This window comes from Synchiropus splendidus, chromosome 6 (assembly GCF_027744825.2).
Source record: "Synchiropus splendidus isolate RoL2022-P1 chromosome 6, RoL_Sspl_1.0, whole genome shotgun sequence".
NCBI classification, from domain to species: domain Eukaryota; kingdom Metazoa; phylum Chordata; class Actinopteri; order Syngnathiformes; family Callionymidae; genus Synchiropus; species Synchiropus splendidus.
This window is the reverse complement of record NC_071339.1, coordinates 8912161-8939512: the sequence shown is the minus strand read 5'-3', so window position 1 is coordinate 8939512 and position 27352 is coordinate 8912161. Positions and strand designations below refer to the sequence as shown.

At 41.8% G+C, this 27352-nt stretch overlaps 1 protein-coding gene across 6 annotated transcripts in view; it reads left to right on the top strand.

Annotated features, from left to right (window-relative positions):
- Nucleotides 1-27352, top strand: part of LOC128760673 (plasma membrane calcium-transporting ATPase 1-like) — an 85306-nt gene that overhangs the window by 5218 nt on the left and 52736 nt on the right. The window lies entirely within an intron of this gene.

Genomic DNA, 27352 nt, shown 5'->3' with positions numbered 1-27352 from the left:
TAGAGGCAGCTAATGTGATAACTGATCATTGATGAGGCTTTTAGATTTTATGGTTACTTAACGAAACCTTAATAATGTTTGATATCTGCGTTTAAGCAAGTCAACATAATGATACAAAGGAATTTTTGATGGTTTCACCGAAAGAGATGATTCGCTGTAGATCCGTCATGACACAAGGATAATGCAAGGCATTAATAGAAGGCTGCACCGAATGATCGGCCCTTTAAACAGCACCAATACAGATGTTTATTGATGTCATCATGATCGGCTTATCAAATGGCAAATATATGTTGCAATAAATATTCATACATGAGTCATTTTATTACTCCTTTTAATTGCGACCTAACGCTGGCACCAGAAGTCATGGGCAAATCACACTACTTGTTGTGTTGCTGCAGACCTGCTTGCTTGCAGCAGCAACAGACATTAGTGAGCCAGGCAGCCAAAATGGAAAGTCAAGCAAAATCAAACTGCAATTGGCTACATGTGCCTCTACAAAGTCAGCCACAGAAGGAAACGACCAAAAACTTTCCACACCACGAGACACTCCAAACTACCGCAATTTGAGTGCTATCAAGAAGCTAACCGAGCGAAAGCTGTCTGGAGCGAACCACAGAGGAAACCAATGCTAATAGAGTTCATTGTTTTGGACACGCAGCCATGTTCTGTTGTCGAAGACCGGAACTTTCAGCAGTTAATAGAGCCACTGGACACCAGGTACTTGTTCTCTGGTCATGTAGTCAATGAAAAGAGGAGCCATCTGTCAGGATATAAGGCAACATTCCGGTACTTAAAAAGTGATGAGTGAAGTTTACATTGTGGGTTTGATCTGTTCATTGAAAAGTGTATACGTTATTTGCTTAATATTAAATGAAAAGTTGCAATGTTTCATACTGTGTTGGTCAGTATTCTTGTTATCTAATAGGTTTGGGTGATTAATTTAAAAATTGTGATTTTTGTGTTTAATTTAGCTGTATGGAATAATATAGCAATAGAGAATGATAATATAGAATTGTTAGAGTATTATGGGGTTTTGCTCACAAATAAGGGAAGGATGTAGCGTGACATTGACAGACAGGTCCGTGCAGCATCTCCAGTGATAAGGACTTTGTATCAGTCTGTTGTGGTGAAGTGAGCTCTGCCAAAAGACAAAACTCAGTTTTTAGCTATGATTTTGAAACCGGTCATCCAAAGCCCCACACCCAGGCCATAACTCCGTCCCAAGCTCATTCCCCTCTTGACATGCCAGGTCATCTACTGACAAGCTGCTTTGTAAAAACAACATCTGTTTGTATAAAAATAACTTTATAACTTCATAAAAACAAACACCTGAGTCAAATAATCGTTAGCAGAGATCAACTCAGTAGCTGTTGCCACAATAACACTTTCAGATGCAGGGGTCTCATGGCAGTTGTTTAAATTTCAATTTCTTTTTATGGGGAAGCGTTCCATCCTGGAGAGACTCACAGTAGAACTACTAACATCAGAAACTGCAGGTGCCTCCATGGTGAGGTCTTCTGCACATGTCCAATTTGGAGTAGGCTCGGAGTGAATGGGTAGGTATTGTGTATTTATATTTTCACTCGTCTTCTACCTATCCCGCCTACTTTGGACGAGAGGTGGGAGGATGTCCTGAACAACTATTCACACACACTCCGTTAGTAGACAATTTTGAGTACTACCTCTAAATGCATACCTCTTTATGTCTTTGGACAGTGGCAGGAAAATTGGAGGGCCCAGAGTAAAGCCATACCATATACTATATATATATATATATATATATATATATATATATATATATATATACACACACAAACACAACCCTGTACTCCCTCATTCATTAACAACTATCCATAACGTCAGTTTCTGTGCAGATCATACCACTGTTTCTCTGATGTATGATGTATCACTCAGATGTAGCAAAGCAGAATGTCTTTCCTGGTTGCTTGAGCTTATTTTCGCTCCAAAATTCTATTATCCAAATTCTTAAGTCTGTTTCCTCTGATCCATCCTCTCACAAAAACTCAAATCCTCTTAATGTTGTAGCTCAAGCAAAGATGAGTCAGATCATCCCAGACTGATAACTGCTCTTCCCTGACACTCTCAATGTGGCCATTTCGGTTAAGATGGCTTATTTGTTTTAAGTCTGACATTGGTGGTCTTTGTAATGCATTCCACATTTAATTGGATTTATTAATTTGAATACTTAGTTTTGTGGAATATGTGCTTGAATTCAGCCAGGGGTCAGGTTGTTTAAATACACAAAGTTAAATCTGAGTGTTTCACACGTGGGTAGGATTACATGCCGTCAGCATCCGTAGCGTAAACCGTGTATTATCTGAGAAGCTTATTTAATGAGCTTTCCCACACTGTCATTAGAATATCTTGCAGAAGTGCTCCAAGGACCCATCTTTCTTGACCTTTCGACCGAGAGACGTAACCTTGAGTTGACTGAATTGCATCAGCAATCATTTTGTGATGGGCCATTAATATTCATAATGAAAGTGCTCCCTGATTGGTTTAACACACGGTTTAGGACTTCAACGGGTCAATGAGGTGTCACCTACCTCATTAAAATGCGTCTGACATCCTCACCATTTATCACATTCTGAACCAGCCTTGTGGTGCCTTTGAAGAAGACACGCTGATGTATTACTTGATGTAGTACTTCTGATTAGATTACAGCTATGACTTATAAGGTAACAGTCTTTGCTGTTTGGTGGATTACATGTTTTACAAGTACAGTAATTTCTTTTATTATTCCCTGAAAGTGCACAGAAATACAATGCAATATTATCTACAGCATTCACATGAGAATGCAGTGCTATTTCACTGAGCCACAAGAGCTCCATCATTTTGAGCGGTGTGCTCTGATTTTAATGTCACAATAAAAATAAGTGCTGGGGCAAGGGCGTACAGTTCTGGGTTTCATTGATGCAGCCACCTTGACTATGCTCCCGTCAAACACGCTGCTGTTACTTAACAACAATGGCTATCGATCTTAACGCAACATCTTCAGCTGGTCTTCTGGTGACCGACACGTTCTCATTCACTGTCTCACACAGCCACAGTTGACAGAACACATGGTTCTAATGCCCTCGCCTTTGAATTTCTACAGGAAACTCAACTATATATATCTTTATCCTGATACATGAGTGATGATACAATACCAGGCTTTTTGCTAGGAGGGCGTCCTAGCTGCAGTTTAGGGCGTCCACGGTACGTCTAGTTGCCCCCCCCCAACTAAAAGCCTGGTTATAGTAGTTATAGTAATTATTGAAACTGCTTTATCTATTAAATCATCATTGTTGGAGAGAATACGGATTCCAAATATGTGCTATTGCAGCTCTTCACTCTGCTCACTGACTGCTTAACCTACTACATGTAAGTGCTATCACTCAGCGTAGAAATTGAGTCCCTGACCTGTTCGAATTAAGGAGTGACCCCATTAGTCATATGAAACTAATACACGTCTTATCAAATACACTTGGAAGACAATCAAACAGAAGCCACAACAGACAGAAAAGACACATTTAATTAGTGATCCAACTGTTCAGACGCTTCTCTGCCAACTAAACTGATTAGGAGATAGAATTGGTCATCGGGCTCAGCGGATGATGAGAAGTCGCATAGTACGTCCGCTATAGAGTAATTAATCAAATCAGCACCGCCACCGTGACGGGACTGATTCTGGCTGTGATTCTGTCAAACTGGTCAAGTGGACGCAGGAAAGTCACAGTGCTATAACCTGCAGTTGTTAAACGTGACCCTTGGTATATTAAAGTTAATGTCAGGTTTGATGTTGAACAGCTCGGTGGGTATTGTTTGGTGATCAGAGCTTTGAGTTTTTAGACCTGTAGTATTCCAATCTTTCACGCCTGCAATGCTGGCATGTCCTTTGGTGAATTCTATTTTTTTTTTAATTGTTCTAGCGAGCCTTTGAAGGTGATGATTGATTTGCATTTGGCAAGTACAGTTATAGCCGACACCTCTCTGATGGACAGATAGGGCGCAGGCATTCTCATTTAAGCTGAGACTGCCGCAGGGTCATAAAAGGTCCTGAGCAGGTGTCTGCACACGCCAAAGGACCTCAGTCTCCTCATAAGATGGAGGTGACTCTGGCCTCTCTTGTTCAGGGTGTTGGTGTTTTGGGACCATCTCCTTCGTCTTCGTGTTCAGGCACAGATGGTTGTGGTCACTCCAGTCCACAAAGTCTATGATGATTGACCGGTACTCCAGCTCGTTCCCCTCAGACACATAGCCCACGATGGCGGAGTTGTTAGAGAACTTCTGGAGATGGAAGCTGTCCGTATTGTATATGAATTCCAAGTGTGTAGATTGTGAAAAGGAAAGGTTAGACGACCACCTCTGACTCACAGCTGGGCAGCTGCACATACAGTGGACGGTCAGTGAGGTAGTCGATAGTCCAAGCAGCAAGATGTCTGTCCACTCTTGCTTCCTCCAGCTTCCCTGCAGCAGCGCTGGCCTGATGGTGCTGAAGGCACTCAAAAAACATGACCCTCACAGCACTGCAGGCACTCTCCAGGTGGGTGAGCAGCAGGTAGATGACAGCATCTTCTACCCCGATGTTGGGCCTGATGCCAAACTGCAGCGGGTCCAGGGTGGAGCTTACCATGGAGCTCGGAAGTTGTTCAGGATGAGACTCTCTATGGTTTTCAGACTGAGGCTCAGGTTGTAGATATAGCAGAAGTCCTTGCATAGCTGGTCTGTTGAGGTCCTCAGCTGCTGGAGACTGATGCCGTCTGTTCCGGCAGATTTCCTCTGCTTCAGTCGCCTCTGCTCTTTTCCTACTTCATCCGACAATAGGGAGATTGGGGACTCCGGGTGGGACGGGGATGTGCTGCAGAGGGGGTGGGGTGTGGTGCTGCAGCGATCAGGTGAGTGTGTCCTGGGGATGGGGGAGGTGTCCACTGGGCGGGAGATGTGTCAAGTGGTGTGAACAGACAGGGTTGCAGAGGGTGTGCGGGTAATGTCAAATCTGTTGAAATACAAAAGTAACCCAGTGCTGATCTCCGTCAGCTGTCCCTCTGCTGCTCTGCCCAAATCTGGAGATGGTCTTAAGTCCTTTCCACACGTTCTGCATCAACTTCTCCTATAAGACCTTGTGTGCTCAGGGCCATCGCTGAAGCTGAACGGGTCCCCCGACATGGATCCTAAAAGTGAAAACAACAGTGCTACACTAAATACAAGTGTAACAGACGTAGGTTTCCTGTGTGCACCGTATCATGATTTACATGATTTGGAAGTACTAGCAGGTACAGGACGTACAGAGCTCCTTCAACGTGCGGCAGGTCACCCAGCACCATCTTGGAAAAGTCAAATCTTAACAGGAAGTATGTCGTAATAATAGTTGCTGAGTTGCATGTATCTGTGTGTGTAGAGATCATCTTATGTTGCTTGCTGGGTTTAATTTCCTGAATCATTATAGATGGTTATTAATCACAGTAGTGGTTACTAAGTCTCACACTTTAGTTCTAAATAATAAATATCTAGCCAATCAGTCCATATTTCGAGTCTCATGCGGTTAAATTCTCTCTTATGCCTCTCAGTCCTAAGTTGCGATAATGTTTTTTCTTTTCTCATCATTATTTGTGAACAGTGTTGTCTTGGTCTGCACAGACTCCGCAAGTGTTTGTTCCCATTTCCCCCGTGGCAGGATGAGTCATGACAAAGACTCATGGTGCGAATGTCACCTGGTTCCGTTTTCCACAACTTCTGGTGAAGGTTGGAGTTCATTTGTAGACGATGGTATTCTACCTTCTCGTCCCGACTGTCTACAGCTCATTCATCATATCGAAGGCAGAATATGGGTCGGAAGAATTCATTCTTTTATTTGGTGGACATTTAGCTGCATGGTATGTAGCATGAAACACTGTTGTTTCGGTACAGTGGAACAAAGAGGCAGTTAGCTCCACAACCCTAGTAGTTGGATGATTGTATACGTTTGTTTCTATCTCCCCATTTCTGAGGTAATTTTCATTATCTGCTTTTGTTCACTGTCAGTGAAAACAAATATCATGATCATAAACAACAAAGGTCATAGATAAACAAACGACAAGCTAAATGCAATGTCAGTGTCATAAACCAGGCTAACTGTAAGACAAGTGTTGCTCTGAATACTTTTCTTTGACGTCATGAATCACAAGCTTTTAAGTCTGTGTCGAGTTTAGGACACACTTCCAACAAATGTTTCATTTCTTACAAAATTTAAAATCTGTCAACAGGCCTCAAGATTTTTCTGTAAAATGGCGGACCCTTGATCGTTGATGGCCTTTTCAGCTCCAGAGTCACCAATCCCTTTACTCTGGCAGTTAGTACCCATTATCACTCAGCCAAGAACCTGATGAACCTCTAAAAAAATCCAAAGAAAAGTGGGAACCCCACTGCAGGCGGAATCCCTGCCAATGAAGCTGCAGAGCTCACTGTGGCTCTTATGTAAGAGGCCATTAATAATTAATAGATGCAGCGCTGTGGAGGGAAGCTCAGACCTATATTTAAGATATGGATGCTCTTGCTCAGAGCGCCTTGGTGTTTGTGGCTGTAACGGAGTGCTTGGCCTTTATCATTATTTCATATCATTGCCGGCTGGAAAGGCCTCGTCCTGCTGCTCTTGTGGATTGAATTACTGTGGAATAAACCAGAGGTGGAGTGGCTACTGGACAAAAACTAAATATAACAAATATAATACATATGACTCCCCCTTTTGTGGCAATTGACTTTCAGTATATTACTTTCTATAGATATATATACTTTCTAGATATTTAATCCATTAAATTATATATTCTGTCTCACTGTTGCTTGAGTTGAGTTGAGTAAGACTTATGTCAATGATTGACTAGATTTGAGGAGGCGATTCTCACCGCTGTTTCACTGGGCTCTTTGAGTTTGCAAGTATGCAAATGTCTGGGTTCGCTGACTGGATCGTCTCGGTGTTGATTTCCATACATTTTAGGTGTGCCCCCTTTTTAGTTTGAAAGTGTGCCATTTCTGTATGTGAAACAGTCCTAAAATAATAATAAAAAAAAAAAAAAAAAACGATACCAGAGTTTCTACCAGTACTTTTTGAAACTGTGGCACAGACACAATCATGAGAAGTAAGTCTATCTCTAATCCAAGTCGTCCTCATGCTTCCGGCATGCGGACTTCAGTCCGGATTTTTCCGAAAATAGCACGATGAAAATCGCCAGATTCATGTTCACCTCGATGATGTGCTAAGTGTCATCCATTTGTGTCTATGTTTCCACTTATTTTTAATACATTCGATCTTGTCAGATTTCATGTTTAAAAACAGACCATTTTTGCGACGGCATGGTGGCTCTTGTTTGAGCCGTGGCAGTGCGCCACGCTCGTTAACATGTGGTGGAAACCCTGGATACATTGTACGTCGTTTACATTTTGGAGTAATTTTAATTGGCACTGGATTTGGTTTTCTGCCAATTAAAATGAGGTAAACTTTGATGCCCTTTGCGAGTAAGTGAAGTATTAACTAGGGATGCACCGATCCTGATCCTGGTACGGGGTATTGACTGGATCCAGCCTCTTAATTTGGGATCGGTGAAAAATTGCAGATCCTGGCATTTAAACTATTTAGTGCTCACATTGACGTCACATGAGGCTCGCGTTGTATTGATAACGTAGCAGCTGCTGATGGCAGATACAGTGTTGCTGCAGCGTTTTCCATTTCCACCTGAAGCTGAGCAGAGTGGCAGTTCTCCATTCAGTTAAGCGAGGATGGCTGGATCACGAGTTGCTTGATGCATTTAAAGAGACCAGTAATCTGGGATGAGATCGCCCAGTAATCGGAGATCAGTTAACCCACATATGTGGGCTCACCGTACAATCGTGGTTCACTATTTGTCCCGGACTTCAATGAACTAATGGTTGTCCGCAGCAGCTCTATGTGTGTTGAGGGAGGTGTTTCGTTGAGTGATCGATAATGAAAAAAAATAAAATACACATTACAAATTTTAATGTGAAGCGCTGCACGAAACAAGCTTAGATGACGTGTCACTGCGCTATCTAACTCAGATCTGCACATCATCAAATAAAAGAGATGGAGCGGGTCATAAATCAGCTGAATGCACCGTGTCACGACTGCGGACATGATGAGCAGTTTGGCTGCAACAATTAGTCGATGTCATCGATAACGTTGACAACAAAAATTTGTCGACGTCAAACTGTGCGTCAATTCGTCATGTTGCTGTTGGTGTAAAGACACACGGGCCGCGGGATGGGCATCAAGAAGTGGTTGTTATTTAGAAGCAGTGTCAAATGATCAGATTCTCTGGAATTATTAAGATATGTTAATTTCTGTTCCTTTAATTGATTCCTGACTGAGGTCCGACTCCAACCCGCTGCCAACCCCCGGCTCTGCGTCACCAACTCTCCAGTCACCAAGGACTCCGAGCGGCCACGGGCCACAGTGTTCAAAAGTGTGGCTTTTTTGTTTGCAAAGATAAGTCATCTTTACGATGCACAGTATCACATTTGAGATGATTTAAGCAACTTAAGGTTCAGAAATTCAAAATAGTTCCGAACAAAGGTAATTGCGTTTAGTCGACTAATTGAAAAAGTAATAAATAGATCCGTCGACAACGGAAATAATCCTTATTTGCAACCTTATTGATCAGTCACAGGAAGTCGGCAGCCATGTCTGAAGCGTTGAACGGCATCTCTACATTTTCTTCTTCTCAGGAGCAAACTTCATTCAGAGGCAAATTTTCTAAGTTTTAAGTAGAACTTTTTCCATGAAAAATGTGCTGTAAATAAAGCTGTGGAAGGTCTTGTCACTGCTTTGTTTTCTATTTCGCTCCTTGATGGGATTTGAACTTCACAAGCCTAGCTGTGAAGGTGCTGCTGTGACACATTCTGGTGTGTGTGCAAAGTCTTCTGAGGTGTTGAAGCTTGTTGTGAATAATTGCGTGCGCGCACTTGTGTGTCAGTGTTACGCGAGTGTACGCGTTTCTAAAATTTTCACGACTATGTATTAGCATCTGTTGTGTCGGTGACAATCTGACTATCCTGACTTTGGTCCATCGTTTCTGTTTGTAGTCCTAACACAGGTTTTGATGAACTTATCATACGCACTCTTGGGTAGTGTTTGTCTTGGTGCTGACAATATCCCTGCATAGAAGAACATTAAGGTCTATTTTCTATGTATATTTTTACTGCAGTAGAGTGAGTCACTAGACTAGGCAGCTGTATAATTCACATTCTGTAGTCGGCTGTGTGTGTGTGTGTGTGTGTGTGGTGTAGGTTTAACGTTGGCAGCATAGTTGTCATCCCTCTAGTGTTGTGTTAGCAGCTGATAAAGGTGAGTGAATAAAGATCAGTGCTGCTGCAGAAGGGCTCTGAAAAGACAAACACATTTGCAATAATGTGAGCGAGCTCAGTTAGTGGAGCTTAATTTCATCACTGCCTTGACTTTTAGTCTTTTAGAGCCTCGCATTCCTGACCCATTACAGTGGCTTCTGTATTTAACAGCAGGTGTCAGTGTGCTGGCCTGAGTATAGATTATGCAGTCGGTGAGGATTTCAATTTGTGGGTCATTGTTGTCCTACGTCATTGGGCTTCTATAACAGACCTGGTGCAATGCATATAGTGTCATGATCGTTGAGTAATTAATAATTTTGAAGTTGTTAGTAAGTGAATTATTCCTTATCTTACTATTACTCTCTGTTATTATCTTGACCATGATGCTGCAACTGTGTTGCCTTGACACTAACCTGCTCTCTCAGCAATGCCAACCATCAATTTTCCCCTCACACTTGTGCTCAGTTTAGAAAGTTTTAGATGGCTTAACCAGGTTACTCAAGTTGTTGTGTCTTGTTCAAGAGGGATGAGTACTCGCCAACCACTGTGTAATTGCTTTGAATATGATCTGAATCCTGTTTCGTATACCCTTATTTCATGGTGAATAAGGACCACATCGTAACAAGGAAACTGAATGGAAAAAGCAGACAAGTCATTTTCTAAGTTTATGATGATAATTGATATTAACTAATATTATTGACTTTGAGACTCATTAGACTCATTAAATTACAGACACTGCCCACAGTTGTGTGTGTATATGTCACTATCTTCAGCGTCTGCCGGAAAGGCGTTGGTCTGAGAAGGAAGTCAGCAGATGGAGGGCGGATATCGAGAGCCAACAGGAAGTTCTGGCTTGATGGTTTCCTCATGTTGTTTTGGCAAGAGTTAGGATTTCACGAGCCTGTCCTCACGTCACCGACTTGTGCTGTGAATGTGTGTGTGTGTGTGCAGAACTTCACTGTATGATAAAGAAGAATCTATTTCAAGCAGCTGCGGCTGAGCTGTTATGCCGATAGCAGGCACTGTGGTGAGGAGTGAAATGATAAATATTGTCTATCCAGCCCTGCTTTTTGGTGAAATAAAAGACAAATGAGAAGTTAATTCACTGTTCCTTCACTGTTTGGAGCTCTTGAGCAGAACAAGTGGTTTATTGATTCATCATATTTGCTGTGACTCATGTAAGCGTAGAAGGAGCACAGCTTTGGTGGGTGAACCCTGCTGACCATGTTTCCTGGTTCCTGCTCTGAGTGCAGATGGTGCTGAGAGTCGCCCGCTGTGCTTCGTCTTCTGTCAGGTTGACGTCTAGCAGCTTACCCTCGCTCCGCTTGCTGCGAGTCCTGGTTCTGGTCTGTGTTTGAGGAGAGGGTGGAATGCGGTGTTTGTGTTCGAGAGCTGGGCGTGGCCATGTTTGGCCTGCGAGCCTGAAGGATATCAGGACACAGTCATTTGACACAGGCTTCACATGGACACACAAAATACACTTACATTCTGATGAGACACTCCAAGGTGGAACACTTGGGAAATATGCAATGTTTGGGGGAATGCTCTCTCCTGTATGCTCATGATTTATATGCAACCACAAGGTCACTTTGCTCTCTTATAGCTCAGAGCAATATGCCCATCTGTTTTAATATCAGAAACAGCAGATGCAACTTTCTGACCCTGTGTGTTTATTCTCTTTAATGTTTTATTCAACTTGTTGTCCTTAAAAATATCAACTAAGTCCTTTCTTTTTTCCCTTTCTTTTTTATTTTTATATTTATTTTTATTTTCACATTTTTCCATTTTCTTCCTCATATGCAAGGTATCCGTCCACTTTGGGTCAGGGATGACTTAAGTATTTCACTAAGTTGGCTATAAATATAGCTTAAAACAACACAGCCCATCAAATGACAGTGCAAATCTGTGGGAGTCAGTTCCCTCATTAGTGGTAGCATAGGTGCAAGTGAGGTAATTTCTTTAGTCTTGCACATAGTGGCAATTTGCAAAAAAGGTGCCTTAAAAAACTAAAAAAAAGCGTCCATACCGTTAACTGAATTTGGAATTGGACCCTGGGCTGTTTGTTTGTTAGCGGTTCATGTGATCGTGCTTATTTTTGCCCTCAAACTTTTAGATAACCCCCTCACCCTCTCAGAAAAAAGATCTTCATCCTGTCAAAGATTGTTGGACAAAAACAACTGACTCTACCTAAAGTTGACTAAGGTCATGTGCACAATGAAACAGAAGTGCTTTTGTTTCCAGGCTGCATGGTCTGTGTCATTTTCTGCGTGTTAAGAGAGATCCCATGCATTCATGTGATTCTGAATGAGTCAATGTTCAGGCGAAGTAGATATTGCTGCGCTTGTCTTGTTCAGCATTCTTCTCATAGATTCTGGGCATTCATGTTCAAGTAAACCTCCTAAGTGTGGCCCCGCTGTTTAAAATATAATCTGTCCATTGCTACCTCACCCCACATTCCTGCTCTGAATAGGACTCTGTCAAAAAGCTCTGATGGAATTGTCAGATAGTCTCCGCCCATCTTTCAATAAGAATGGAAGCTTGTCTTGTGTTAAAATACCTGCTCTGTCAGTGCGTACATTTCTTTTGCTGGAATGTTTGCTGTCCCATTGTCCAACTGGGCCAACAAACAGCGGACTGTGAAGAGTTCTTTCCACCCCGCTCGCAGTCACAAGATGCTCCAGCAGCAGTCATCTGAGGCTGACTAATGTGCTGTCTCACTGCTTGAGCTGGCGACGGGCTGATGGCTGTCGGGGTTGTGTCACTGCTCAATGAGAAAGATGTCCGAACAAATGTTGTGTAAAACTGAGCTGGTGGAGAGTTGAGACTTGGTACAGTGGGAGAGTGTCACAAATGTGGCACTAAACCTGTGCAGTAATCATATAGGATCATCATCATGAAGGATGATCAAGATGGCTTTTGATGGTAGGGCTGTCCTGGTGTGGCAACATCTGAAACGGAATGCTGGCTGAGGAGTTCTCATGCTATCCTATCACGATACTCACTCGTCCTTTTTGGTTTGGCTGTCCTCTGTGGCATAATCTGTTTGTCGATACTGCTGTTCAAGACCCACAGCAGGACGACTTCTCCATCTTGAGACAAACTAAGATGTGTTTCAAAAGCCAATTTTAGAGCCAGACAAACATTAAACTACAGACCAATAGATGACATTGTTGGAGAGTCAGTCTTATTTTGAAAAGGACTTTAATCATGTGTGCATATGATTTATGATTGCTCGCTCGTGGTGATTCCAAAGTCCAATGTTTTGTCGTTCAGGTCATTGTGAAACGTTATGAGGCTGTGAATGGAAAGTTCCCTGACACACTGCCAAATCTAAACAAACGTTTGCTAAGAGAATTTCCATTTTTAGGCCTCTCCTTAGATTGTCATTGAATGGAGCCATGTTTCTTTTCTTTTAGTTCTGCAAGTCAAAACTCCACTAATTTCATTTGGCGAAAGATTGTGTGAAAGTAGCAGCAACTTAATCCCGCATTTCTTTGCATGTACTGTTGGATCTGATTTAAATACTTGCTTCACATTGACATCTTTCTTTTCCAAATATTATAAATGAAGTTTACAGCATCTGCAATTCAATGAGTTTGCGGTGTTTAGCAAAATATATGCGTAAATATAATCCAAATGTGAGTCAATGAAGTCTCAACTGAACTCGCTTGCTGTGATAGTGTCGTTCGCTGACAGTGTTCATTTCGACAACAGCTATCTGTCTAATCGGGATCCAGCAACACGGCCCCATTGGCGATTCCTTCAGGCGCTTGCATTGCATATCACATCCCGTCCAATTTTCACAGACCTACTCCGCTAAGCGCCTGGAGAGCATTGGCAATAAACGTGGAATTGGAAACGAGAGAAACATGCTACTGCAGGGGAGGAGAACCGCAAAGCAGATTTCCTCTGATGAAGGTTGTCCTCGAAGTCAGAGAGGCACATGTCTTTGGCATTATCTCTATTACAGCTAAACCTAAATGGGTAACATCACTTCAAATTAAAAAAGACAATCAAAAGTGTTCCTCTGACATGCTTGCTCACCTGATGAGACATCCAGGCTGTTGAATCGATGCCATCGGTGGGTCTTTTTTTTCCCTGCCCGAAAGTCAGCACTCCAGGTTTTGCTTGATATTTTATTTTGGATTGTTAAAGTTGTCTGTGAGACCTTCTGAAAGGGATGACAGAAGTGATTTGAGTGTAATATTTTCGATTTTGTGCAATTAAATGTCCACTGATAAACAAAGCCTGCCGCATCACACCAAACAAGCTCAGACTCCCCCAGTTGTGACTCCTTGTATCAAATGACCTGCAACTGACAACATGTTGACCTCGACTTACATTACCATAATTTGACGTGTCTTGTTTCGATGAGCCAGTGTCATGACAACTGTAGCTAGCTATAACAACTCACGCTGATGATGTGATTTTCTTCACTGATTTCAACACGCCAGCTGTGGGATCTTATTCGTTTTATGTGTGCAACTCTACCATTATACGCTTTTCCCTTCGTGGTTCTCATTCGAAGTCACTGGCTATGATAGTCTAAAATACTTCATTGATCAAGTGCTCAAGGTTTTTCCCAAATGCAGGATGTGCTAACTGCTGACAGAGGAAGCTTGTTGTACTTGTCCCACATAAGAACAATCATGAGACTCTTTCCACCTCATTTCAGTGCCGTCATTCTCCGGTTATATTTGCAACTGGTTTTCAATATGAAGTCATACATTCCCATAGACAGGGGGAGTTGTTCTTAATTTTATTGGGGATTTATCAATACAATGGCGCCATGTTTTGTCAAAAAGGCATTAATGCGTTTTCTGCTAATCCCTTTTCTCACCGGAGCGGAAGATAAAGCAGGAGGATGTGTATTGAAATTCGTCATCAATTTAACTTCCAGACAGTAAAGAATGATGTTTTTGTCTGCGGTGAAATAGCTGCCTCCAAGTCAATCAATTAGACTGATGGATTGTCCATCATCTCTGAGGACTCTCCTGAGACAAAACCTTGTGTGTTTTCCTTATACGGTTGAGTAATGGTCGCCCTAATGCTCCAATATAGACCTGACGTCTGCAGTCTGCAGCTTGGGAGATGTTTGTTACCGCCACGTTCATTGACCTCTTTGACTGAACGTTCCTTTAAATCCACAATGTTTCCATCGGTGTGGCTTCACCATTTTCATTTATAACAGCTGACTTGTCTAAGATGGCCTCTTGTCGCATAAGTGAAGGATGAGTTGAGAGACTCTTGTGATGAGGGTAAGAGCTGGCTGAGCACCAATTGCCTGTGTTCATAACGGGGTTTCCGCTACATGTAAACGATTATGGCGAGCTGACAGGGCCTAAGCGAGAGCCGCCATGACTTCAAAATAATAATCTCTTTTTAAAGATGAAAGGCATTGAGGTGAGCTGCTGTTCTTGAAGCCATACATGGGACTACTTTTTATCATCTTTGTCTAAGACGCATGGCTATAAGTGGTGTGAAATGTCTAAGAAAAATAGCAGTTTTGAATATTAGAAGTAGGAGGAAGCCATTCAATGCAATGATTTCGATCCAGTGTATGGTCACTAAAGGTTGATCCTCAGTCAAGGGAATTTGCTGTTCTGCTGAGGCTGTTGTCCTCCTTTGATTCTTCCATCCCAGACCTTGGTATATCAATAATTCATTTAGTCATTATTTGCGCAGGGCTTTCCGTGTACCTGCTCCCTTCCATTTCCATGTGATAATAATTCATAATAGTGTCATTTGATGTGGCTCACGTCTGCTGTAATATGACCCAGGATATATAATTCAATGTGTTGCTGACACGCTGTTGTTGCCGCTGCATGTACACTGCAATATTCTTGATGTTATCAAGTTTCAGTACCTTAATAAGGCGCTCTCAACCTCTGTATCTGTCTTTCTTGGTTGCACGTCAGCAGACGAACGCTGTCATGCAAGCTGAAGCAGTTTTTTTTGTTTTAACATATGCAAAGTGATGATGACACATCTGTGTCGATGCAGAGTCGCGATAGTCCCCGGCAACAGTGGTGATGATGACTGTGAAAGGAGGAGCAGGCTCCACTCATTCCTCCCTCTTGACTTTCTCGCTGTCTGCATGTACAGTTGCATAATGAACCCTGGGGTGTAAAGATGGGAACAACTTGACACCGGTGGCAGGTTTTTGAACAGAAAAAAAGCGACAGGAGCAGGAAAGAAAGCTAACTGCCTGACTGTCTGCGGATAATCAGTCCATGTAAAGAGGCTTAAAAATGAGCTGCAGGTTCAAAGCGGGAACTTCTTCTCCCTCTGTGCCAACTGAAGCGCTCAGCAAGAGGAACAAATGATTTCTGTGTGGATTTGAAGAATAGTCAAGTTTGCTGAATTCATTCATAAACTGTTGATTCAGTGTTTCTGCATCAGTAACCCACCTTGTTAGGCACTGATATAGTAATAGTTTAGGCTCCGACTGGTTCCCCTTGAGATGGGTAGATGGGAAGGCGGTAGACACTCAAACCTGTTGGTCTGATTGTCATCTTATGTCTCAATATACAGTATATTCATAATGTTTTTGAGATATTGTTTATGATTTTACAAGACATATATATATATATATATATATATATACAAAAACAAATATTGAAACTATAACCCTTCCCTTCCTGTAGTTACTTCAGCTGAGAGTTTAGTCTACGCAACTTTAAACACCGCACATCACAGACAGTTACACACACAAGTTAATGGTTAAACCAAGCTGGATGTCGGGTTCTAATGAGTCTAAAAATGACTTGGAGATGAAGGTAGGTATGATTTGAAAGAGAAATAAAAATTTGGGAAAAATGTTCGGCCAATCAGAGAGGTAGATAAAGGTGACCAGTGAGTGGATTTAGCAACTCTTTGTGTTTTCTTGTTACTGTAGTACCAAGATACGATACGTTTTTTGACAATCTTGAAAGGAAGATGAGAGGTGAGAATGTTGAATCATTTGGCGGTTATGTCATTTCATCTATGTATACATATTCGCCCCAGGAACTCGTCAGTCATGTCAGTTACAGACTCCACCAATCAAACAAGCTGGCTGTAACATGATCATTAGTTACATGCACTACATTCTTTTATTTCCCACAAAGACTGCCAAAGTAGGCAGATGGCAATGCATTTTTCAGCTGACTTAGATGGCTCGTTTAGGCTAGTATTTCAACAATCGTATTTGTATGTATGTGTATGTGCCTATTGCAGTGAATATGCCAAGCACTTTGGAAGTAACAAAAATGTGCCGGATAGCCTGGATAGCAACCGGGAGACATTTTTAGACTAGAAAGAGTGAATGTAAGCATGTGTGTAGCATGTATCAATGCAAATTTATTCAAATTGAAAAATGTGGCTTCTTGTTGAAAATATTCTTATACCATTAAACTAGTTTTTTCACATCTCGAGTTGACATGTTTTCATAAAATCATGAATCTGTTAGGTGTTATGCTGCTTCACAAGTATCACGTCGTACCTGAACACCAGCACTTGCACTGGCATATATAGATGAAGCAAACAGGCTGAGTTTCTGGATTTTTTTAAAATAAAAAAAAATAAAAATCCATCAAAGCATGTGTTCACTCTCATCAATCAAAGGCCGGGCCGACCAACTCTCCTCACGCACTTTACATTGTGATCTCCTCATGAAGATGAATTCTATGAATTTCTGTATATTTTTTTGACGTACCAAGCGTGTTTTTCATTGCTTTGATATATTCCTCTCTCGCAGAAGTCTGTGGTCTGAAAACATAACGACCACAGCCCACAATTCCTTGTGAAATCACATGACTTTTCGAGCCCTATAGAAACCTGCTCAGGTCAGGTCGTGTAGAAAGATCTCTATGATATTGTAATTAGAACGCTAACTTCTTGAACTACTGTTGTTGTTATGTAAAACATTCATGCTCTCATTCAGAAGCCTAACATGTTCATATGAAAGATGAACAATCGACCAGTTTCGGTTGCTCACATTCAATTGTTCCCTCAGAAACTGTGATAAAATCCCGTCTGGTTTATTAGTCGCTGCATCTGGGTTTTGGGATAGAATGGGTGGTAAAGCTTCCAGATAAGCTGCTTCTTTCTATTTAACTCGACCCATTGGCCAGTGCAACATTTGCATCTTTAATCCATAAGTCACACTGGAGCTCACTTTGCATATTCATTCATTCATTCAGGCGACACATCCGGTTCTAGTGGCTTTTTTGTCTGTCTACCGGCTTGGCACTGCATTTCACTTTTACTCCTTAAAAGACCTGGATTTTGGTCCTTCACTAGTGTATAAACACGCAAACCTGTGAAAATTTTAACGTCCCAAATATACCTATGAATGTTTTTTTGGATTGCTTGAGGAAAACTGTTTCCCAATGAAGTCATCAAAATACTGTACAGTGTGTTGAAAGGAATGATTTTAAGCACATCCAGGCTTTAGAAGTAGTTTTTTTATATGGTTGTTGCCCCCATCAAATGCTTCATATCGTCTCTAGCCTTTGTATGTACTTCCAGTCCCAAACCAAACTGAAAAGTCTGAGCTCACAGCCGAAACTCTTGCCACTCTTCAGTAACTCTGTGGCATCACCATATACTGAGCTCATAGAATGTCTCATTACTGCTGGCATTACTGACAGCTCTGGTGATGAACTGATGTCAGGACGAGGCCGTGCTAGCGGTCTTACTGACTAGATGTGTCTCTTTGTCTCATCACATTGACACAATTTGGTCTTCATCCTCCATCACAGGGGAGAAACACTGGCACATTGGTTGTTGGTGTACCTCCTTTATCTCGAGGCTGCAGACAGACGTGTTACAGAAGCTCTCCATGTCTTTACCGCCTTGCCTCTCTGTGCCACTCCTCTCTACAACGATGTCAGCAGTTAAACAGAGAAGGAAAATAAAGATGAATCAGTGAAGTCACTTCAGTTGGTGTCTCCACCCAGTTGATCTCTGTGGCTTAATCCAAATCAGCTGAGAACAGTAAAATAATAGTGTGGCTTTTTTCTTTGCGCTGTAAACGAATCTTGAGTCAATGGCCACTACTTTTCTTGAACAGGTTGCTCACTTTCTGAAACCAAACTAAATGGTCTGAACTGAAGGAGAAGCATGACACTCTCACGTCAGTTTCGCTTTCCATCTCATTTAAACATTTGTGCTGTATAACTTATCGTGAGCAGGTGTCACAGGGGCAATTTGGCATTTGGAAATAACTAATCTCGTTTTTCATAACGCATCACTTTTTAGAGACATGAGGGAATGTGCAGCCAAGAGACACCTGCCGCAGCTGCAGTAGCTCTTACCGCGGATATGCATTGCCCTGAGCTTCGTGGAGCTCGTTAGCTGGTCGAGCTAATAGCGATGGCACAGATGCTGATGCTCTTCAAAAGGGTCTCCATCAAAGAGAAAGCAAGACAGAGTGGGAATAGGAGGGGGAGTGTGAATATATGAATGGCATTAGACTAAGTATGTGGATGGGCCTTGTATGTGGAAATTAGTCATGTTCATTCTTTCACTCATCACTCATCATGCAATCTCATATTGATGCTGCTACTAAACTTCTGCTTTTAATGGATGTGTAGCCAACATATTTTTGACAGTAAACAAGGATTTGTTGACAACCTCTTTGGCTTGTTTCCTCTGTTTTATTGTCTTCTTTGCCCAAACGTTGGCATTACTATCCTTTGAAACCTATTCTGACATGCAAGTATGTATCTGTAATATACATCAATCTTACCCCGGACTCAAATCGATCATGGCTTAATATTACACGTGTTCGTATTGATCATGGATCTCATGATCCGAGCCCATTCGGAGGACCACGACTCTCATCAGTTCTGAATGTTTGGGGGCTTGGCATATGTGTGCTGTGATGTATTCGTTGTCTTCAAACCATGAAGACTACGAATAGTCTTCATTTTGCCCGTACCGTTTTTGACTGATTTCCTGTATGAACGATCATCGCTATAACTTGATTAAAACCATAGCCGCTCCGCACCAGAAATAGAACTCAATCATATTTCAAGTGGCGCGGCGCTGTTCAGTGGCTGCACAGCTCATAAAACATTGGGTTTTTTTTGGACTCTGTAGATCCCTTCAACTTCACTTCGCCATGTGATATATGATGGTTTTCCTCTGTTTCTTTGACGATACCTGTCCTGCAAGCTTGTTTCTGTAGACATATGTTTTCAGTAAATATTTCCTCACAATGTTGACATCGCATGTTAAACCTGCTGATTCAGAAGAACTTAAACACAACAGTTTCGGCTCATGCTGAAATGTACTCAGTCCAATTTATTCATCTATTAAACAGAACTCTGATGTACATTTTAGATTTCCTCAACGACTAAACTTGTCCATGTCAATATGTTGATGTTCTTACACACTTCTCTCCATGGAACGCTACACCATGTCTTATTTTGACTTTGCTTTCATGGGTTTTATTTAAAAACAAATTTGCAATCAATAAAAACACTCTTTCAATATGAATTAGAAAACAGAATAGTTCTAATGATAGATTTCAATGGTAGATATTGTGGTTTCTTGACAACAGCATCATATGTTGATGTTAACAACGCAGCATCTCCGCCCTCATCTCCCACTGATACATGGCATGACAAACACAAGTTTCTTCACCTATTGTTTCTTCATCCCCAAGGACAACTTCTTTCATTCTCGTGAGCATGAAGAGATCACTGCTAACAATATAGACGCTTTTGGACTCCATGCGTCATACGCCAAAGTTGACATGGTGAACATCATGGAACACGCTGGCATGCATGTGTGTGCCTCATTGTACTTTGTCTCTCTCTTTTCCCCGACTGGTCACCACCTTTTCTTCGGGAAATCTTGGTGCTTTTTATTTGGATTACAAATGGCAATTCCGCACATACTGTCCCAGAGTGAGCAGTGAAAAAATATTGATGGCAGAAGTGTGAAGTCGCACAGTGGGGGTAAAACAGACATCGGCTGTTCCCTCGTTGGATCTTTCATGGTGGTTCACAAACCAGCTACTTTACACATAGCGCCACCAGCTGAGAAGAAAAAAAAGGACATCGCCTGAGGTGCAAAGGTACAAGGGTGCACAGAAGGGGGCGAATCGGACTCAGGCCACCAAAAACAGAATCTGCAGTGTAAAGAGCACCAGAATTATGGCACTTGGACTTAAAACCTGCAGTGGAATTGGAAAGACATAAAATAAAAACTACAAATCTGCTGCCCCTTATTGGATTTGTACCTTGTAGATATCATTCATTCAGACGATAACCGTTATGCAAATATTTATCTTAGCTGCAGTGATATGTTGCTGTAAAAATTCAATTCTGCTTCATTCGTCTTTCCTTCTATCATACACAGATGATGTGAAACCAACCTCATGCACAAGATGAACACTGCCCCAAATCCTCTGTTTCTGCTGTGAGTGATATTTGTGGACGGTTCCCCTTCATCTGCTGTAAGAATGGAGGCTTTTATCTGCTGATTCACACCTGGGGAAGAACCAGTCTCACCAGTGTGTGAAGTCGTCCCTCCTCCCACATGCACCCGCGGGTCCTTCTGGCTGTATTGAGGGTTTTCTGATCATTGTGAATCAGGACTCTGCAGTGAGCGCTCGAAAGCCTCACGCTTCTAACAGGATTATTGAACATCTGGACGGCCTCCAGATGTTGCTGTTTGCCCTAGTCAAGATTTATTTCCGCCTTTGTGCTGGTGCTTTGGTCTTAGACGACAAAGTGGATCCTCTCCAGTTGCTTGTGCCCATCACCCTTGGTCGTCTGCGACTTTCACCCAATTCTTTTCCACCAACATTTTTTCTATCCTGTTTTTACCTCATGAATACATGCAAACATGGACTTGCACACAGCTGTCATGCATACACACGTGTTGGTGCTGCATGCTCATTGATTTAGCTGTCAATACCAGCTCTATTCACATCAGCTTTTATCAACCACAAAGATGGTGAATGGTTAGTGTAACATAAGTTTAATTCTTCGTCCTCATACTGCCTTAGTGAGGGCGTGGGTGGGTTGGGGGCTGTACCAGTGACACGGAGTGATTTCCTGTACAAGCCACTATAGACACGTCACCTTGTCTTTTCTTGCTATATTAAATGATGGAATTTGTATTTCAAGGTTTCATTGAAATCTTATGAATATTTATTACAGGTTTGAAGATAAGCGTTTGAATCCCACAGTGAGGGACTAATCAGAGTAGTCTGCTCCATTCTCGGCTTCAACATGAGTGTAATCACTTGAAACATGTACATACACACACACTAGTAAGTAGCTCAATGGAGAGGGCCCCTGCCAGGCCGTCCACATTGGCCTCTTCAGCTTGTCAGTCAGGAATCCCCGAGCTATGTGTGTGTTTTCATTCATCTTTTACTCATCAGTTCAGTGATCCAGCTCTGCATTTTTGAGCTACCAGCAACTCGTCTGTCCTCAACCCCTGTTTAACCTCACCATGGTTACATCTCTCACTGGATATTAAAGACTTCCCAAATCCAATTCTTCAGATATAAATTTACATGCAGATTTTCACTCACTCATTAAAAAGCATTTGTTTTTTTATGTGTTTACCTGTATCTTGTTGTCACACCTTCGTGCAAACACTGTGAACATGCAGTCCTCGACTAGCCATGGAGCAGAACAGAGCTGCTGCTAGTAATAAGAGATGAAGTCGGACGCTTAAAGACATTGAGCAGATGCTGGACCTTCTTTGACCCGCTTTTGCACCAAACGTTGCACTTCCCAGAGGCTTTTAATGCTGGGTCTAATCTGTGTTGAACTTCTGTTGTGCAGAGTAAATATGCTCTTTTGTAGAATTGATTCGACATGTTTAGTTAAAGAAATGGACTTCAAATTCCACCCCAGTTCTGTCCTGGTTTCATAATGTCATCTGCAAAAAAAAAAAACCCAGAGATGACTTTTCTTCCTGGTTAACTGCAAGCTGTTGCAGAGTCTACATCGCTCCATCTGGTTTATTGTTGGTGTCACTTTAACTTTCACAACAGGGTTTTGTGAATGCAGAAGTTTACGGTTACATAAATGGTCATCAGGCTAACAATCTGTATGACTGTTTACACACTTGTAAGATGATCCCAGGTAATCGTCCCATCTCTTGTCAACACAGTTTGTCACTTGATGAACCCCATTCAGACCTCAAATATTATGTTTTAGGTTCAGTACCCGTGTGACTCATTTCAATGTTTTTGGGCAATTTGTGTGTCCCGTGTCTCCCCATGACTATTATACGGCTTCACTCGTCAGAATAATTTAAGTTTTAAGTTTTTAAATTTTCATCTGCACCCTAGTTTATTGGAACAGTGGGTATTGAAGCACAGAGCCGTGTGACAAAACAGAGCTCACTAAGTGAGTCACTGACGTAAACAAACTTGCATGTGAACAATATAATGAGTCTTCTGGGGTGAGGATGTTCTTCCATATTCGTAACTGAAGTCAATAAAGGCATTATTGCAACAGGCCATTCAGTTGCCTGTGCAACCTCTCGGTGAGGAGCATGAGAGACGTCACGTCGAAACACAGTTGGGTGGGGGAAGGAAGATTCTTTCAGCGTCATGGATCTTGACCGGTTTGTCTGTTCTAAAATAAGTATCCAGTTATGCAAAATGTCAAACAACATCCACTGAGAAACATGATCCCCCAGTATGTTGTTGCATCTCGAAGTTGATCCATGGATCATCTCGGATTTGACTTGTATGAGCCAGCAAGTCGTTGTGATGCTGCGCAGTGGCTCCAGACCTCTGCCTTCTCTCTGCAATACGGGGATTTCCTTTTTCCATTCTGCTCACGTGACTGCAGATATGGGTGTGGTCTCCTGCATTACTGGCTCCTCTGCTCTCCCCTTCTAGCATGCTGCGGCACTACTTTTTCTATCTTCTCACCCACATTCAGTTTTTGTCTTAACCGCATGCTTGGTGTGGGTTCTGTCATGTGACCCGAATGTTGGCGGATTCGCTCAGTCAGTGTCACCACTCATCTGGATCTCAGTGTCTGTTAATGCGTGATCTGTTGCTGGGCACTACAAGAAAAAGTTCCTGTGTGTGTCGGTGTGTGTGTGTGTGTGTGTGTGTATGTGAGGAGGGTGTGGCCTGCAGGGAGGTTTCCATTTTTGTGTGTGTGAGGCGGTAGCAGTGCAGGCTGCTTCTTTAGTATGCAGAGCAGGTGTGTCTGCAGAGGCAAAGAGCAGAGCGAAAGATGAGGCAGCAGAAGAGCGGGACCTGTCTGAGCGAATAACCAAAGGGAACACCCGCGGGAGACGGCAGTGATCATTTCTTGGCTACCCTAAAATAAAGCCTGAAAGACCAAACGTCCTTGTTTGACAACAGCAGTCTTATTATGACCTCAAACCATGATCAAAAAATAGAGCTGCAACCAAGAGCTAAGATGTGCTTGAAATGGGATGTGAATAAGCCCAGTCATCTGCTGGACTCTCATATAATCACACAGAGTGACACGGAATTGTTCAGCCAATTGAGGTCAACAGATTAACATAGTAGCTCATTTTATAACGTTGGATTGTCAAGTTGACTTTTAGTAGTCGACCGCTGCGATGATATTGCAACCATAAATTGTTTGCTTTGTACCTTGTCCGTCACCATATTTGATATCGGATTCTGTGTTGTCTGTGAGTGTCATTTCATCGTTACAAAACGACGATTTGATCCAGTTAATGATTTAGTGGTGTGATTAGTGTAAGATACTATCCATTTGTAACGTGCCAAGCATCTCTAGTTCAGCGCGTTTCCTCTGTGAGAATGATTTTGGCATTTAAATGACGAGCAAATGTTCCCTGGAGTCAGTGTTATCGGAAAATATTAAGATGTTTGATCATGCCTCATGGTCTGTGTGTCAAGTTCTAGATCTGGATTATCAAAGTGCTAATTGACCTCGACAAGTTCCCAACCCTGTCAGCCAAAACAAACAGTGTGCTCTCTTACATGGGTTCATTTGCAATGTGCCCCGTGAGATGTGTGATATGATCATGTGTTTTTCAAACACAATGGCGTTTAATTGTTTGAGACCTTGAACTTGCTGGAGGTCATGAACACATTTTTCAGTCACAAGATGGCATCATATGAGCCCCAGTTCACTATGGTCGTGTGTTGTAGCATTTTAATTTCTCATTTGTTTTTGACACACTAGTGGTGTGGACTCTTGGTCATGAGTGAATGTGTAGATATCACCAGATGTATCTTGAATCTTGAGTGTCACAGTTCCCCTGTGGCCATGAGATTTGTCTGGACTCTCCCATTGAGATGGGGTGAAAAGCTCAGTCATCCCAAAGAGGCTCTGAGTAGAACCACTGTTCCCCTGTATTGAGAGAATCCGGTTGAGGTGGCTTAGACCTCTTATGTGTGAGTAGCAACCAGCACACACAGGTCTATCAGTTGACCTGGGAGCACCATATTCCCCCAGCAGAGCTGGAGATGGATACTGGAGAGAGAAAAGTCTGGACCTTTTTTCTTCAACTGATGCCCCCACAACCCACCTTTCCATGGCAAACCGCTTATGTTAAGCGTCAGGGTTAGGTGGTTTGGAATTCCCCTGAATATCTTGGGACCTGGTTTTATTTTGGAGAACATTGGATAGAATTAAAACCAAGTAACAGACTGGGTGAGGCAGCTTGAATCAGATTCATGTTGCAGCGAGTGTTACAGTTGAGCTGCATGAATTTCCAACTTAAAATGAAACTCAGACATGTCACATGTTTCATGTTGAAGTTCTGGCTATACAAAAATTATGCTAGTTCATCACTATTTTATTATTTTTAGTTAGAAAAAGTCAAATGTAGCTGTGTGCTCTTTTTTACTGCCTCTATTTTCTGCTTTTGAGCCTATTTTCAGAGCCCCATTTTTCCATTTGACTTAACATTTCTAATCTATAACAGCAGTCATTACTGCAGCACCTCTGTGGATACAAGCTGAAATAGTTCAGACTCGACAACAGTCAGTGTTTAGGGATATGTTTGGACTTCTGTGATTAAAAGAAAAGGTTCATATTGAAACCGAAACAGACACACTCTTATATATCCAGACTCACCCACATACATAATTTCATCTTGAGTCAATAACAAGCTGATAAGCTGGACGAGGAACAGAGGCACTGTCGCTGTCCATACAAACATTCATCTTGTGGCAGTATATATATATATATATATATATATATATATATATATATATATATATATATATATATATGACTCTCACTTCCTGCTGGTGTCTGAGATTTAGACTGATTTCCTCTTTTTTCCACAGGCTTTGTTATTGTATTGTTCATTTGGATGGTTGAGAAAGAAACAAATATATTACAGAAGATATTTGAAAATATTTTTTATAAAAAACACTAAAATCATGAAATAATATTTAATGAATATATAAATATATATTTATATGAATATAAAGTTTTTTTAATTTCTACAGAAATGAAATAATTATTTTGCATTCTTGTTTAGTTGTACTTTTATATAGTAAATACATTTATGTGTGTGATTGTGAATCAGTGATTTAAGGCCACATGCATGGAAAGTCAGACATATGTGTCATCAGGCGTGTCATTAAGGTTTAAAGATCGGAATGCTCACCTTTGGGCTCCAGTGGGTGTGGTGGCAGTGTTGGCTGTTCAGGCGTGTGTGTTTGTCCATCTTTGTTTTCAGCACACATCGTAGTTCAATTGTTATTTTAGTTCCTGAATATTTTCCCTGTAATGTTCAATAAATTCATAACATTAGCTAAACGGAGAGTCTTGCTACTGCATGCCACTCCTTGAAAACCCGTTCCTTTGAATATGTGTTGAATATTTGGTCACATGGCATAATGGAAAATTCGACATGCTTAAGGCTTGATATTTGGTCTCCTTGACAACAGTGATGGAAAGGAGACTTGTGTTTGTATAAAGTGGAAATGGAAGGTTATAGATTCTGGGTGTGAGTCATATCTGCCTTTTCAATAAAATTGGGTGACCACTTTTTAGTAGTGTGTGTGTGTGTGTGTGTGTGTGTGTATATATATATATATATATATATATATATATATATATGGCCCTGAGGGGGCAACCACTGACCTCGGGAAACGTCCTCAGCAGTTAATCCATGGAGCAGCTCTCTCTTGTGTGCCGGGGCCACAAATGTATCAGTAATAGACTGAGAGGGTGAGACCACGACGGAAGATTCAACAGTGAGAAACCGAGACGGCTCTTTGATGTGTGCCTCCGTAATGTGAAACGAAGGCTATGAATGTGCACTTTGCTTGTTTCCAATCACATGCTAGCAGAGTTGATCTCTCTCTGGTGCTGCGGTGGTGACGGCCTTGAGGGACTGCAGCGCGTTCTGTCCCCAGCCATTAATCTTTATTAGCAGGACCAAGGTTGTACTCAGCTTGATTTTTGCTCCTACACTGTTTCAATGAAGGTCAATTCATGATGATCTGGGCAGGTGCTGCTCGAATCGGCAGTGGTCAGTACCCACCTGAGGGTCATGGAAAAAAAACAAACAATTGAAGTGAAGGTGATAAACTGACCCAAAGCAAGCCAAACCAGAGGAGTCAGTGATCCTCAGTTTCAGTTTGAACGTCCATGATAATTTCATGTATGTGCATTTCATGTATGTGTATGTGCTCTGCCTTTCTTTGGTGAAGGATGAAAGTCTTTCTTCCTCACCATATAATGTGATGTCATGACCAACACGTCCCTGATCAAGGAGAGTAAATGAGTAAATAATGCTGATGACGGATGTAAAATTACAGTTTAAGCTCACCTGTACCGATTTAACTTAGATTTGTTTGTTGACAACTTTTTCCTGAAAGTATACAAAGGACTTTTAGTGAAGTTTGATGATGTCGTGATTTGCTTTTAAGTCTCAACGAAACTGAGGAAGATTAATTTCCTGTTGCTGCCCTCGATTGGTGATGAATGATGAGGATAAAACACGACTTCTTCATAAATCAGCGCATTAATGAATTGCTCACATGTCTCTGTGGAGTCGTGGGGATTGATCGATTGATATCATA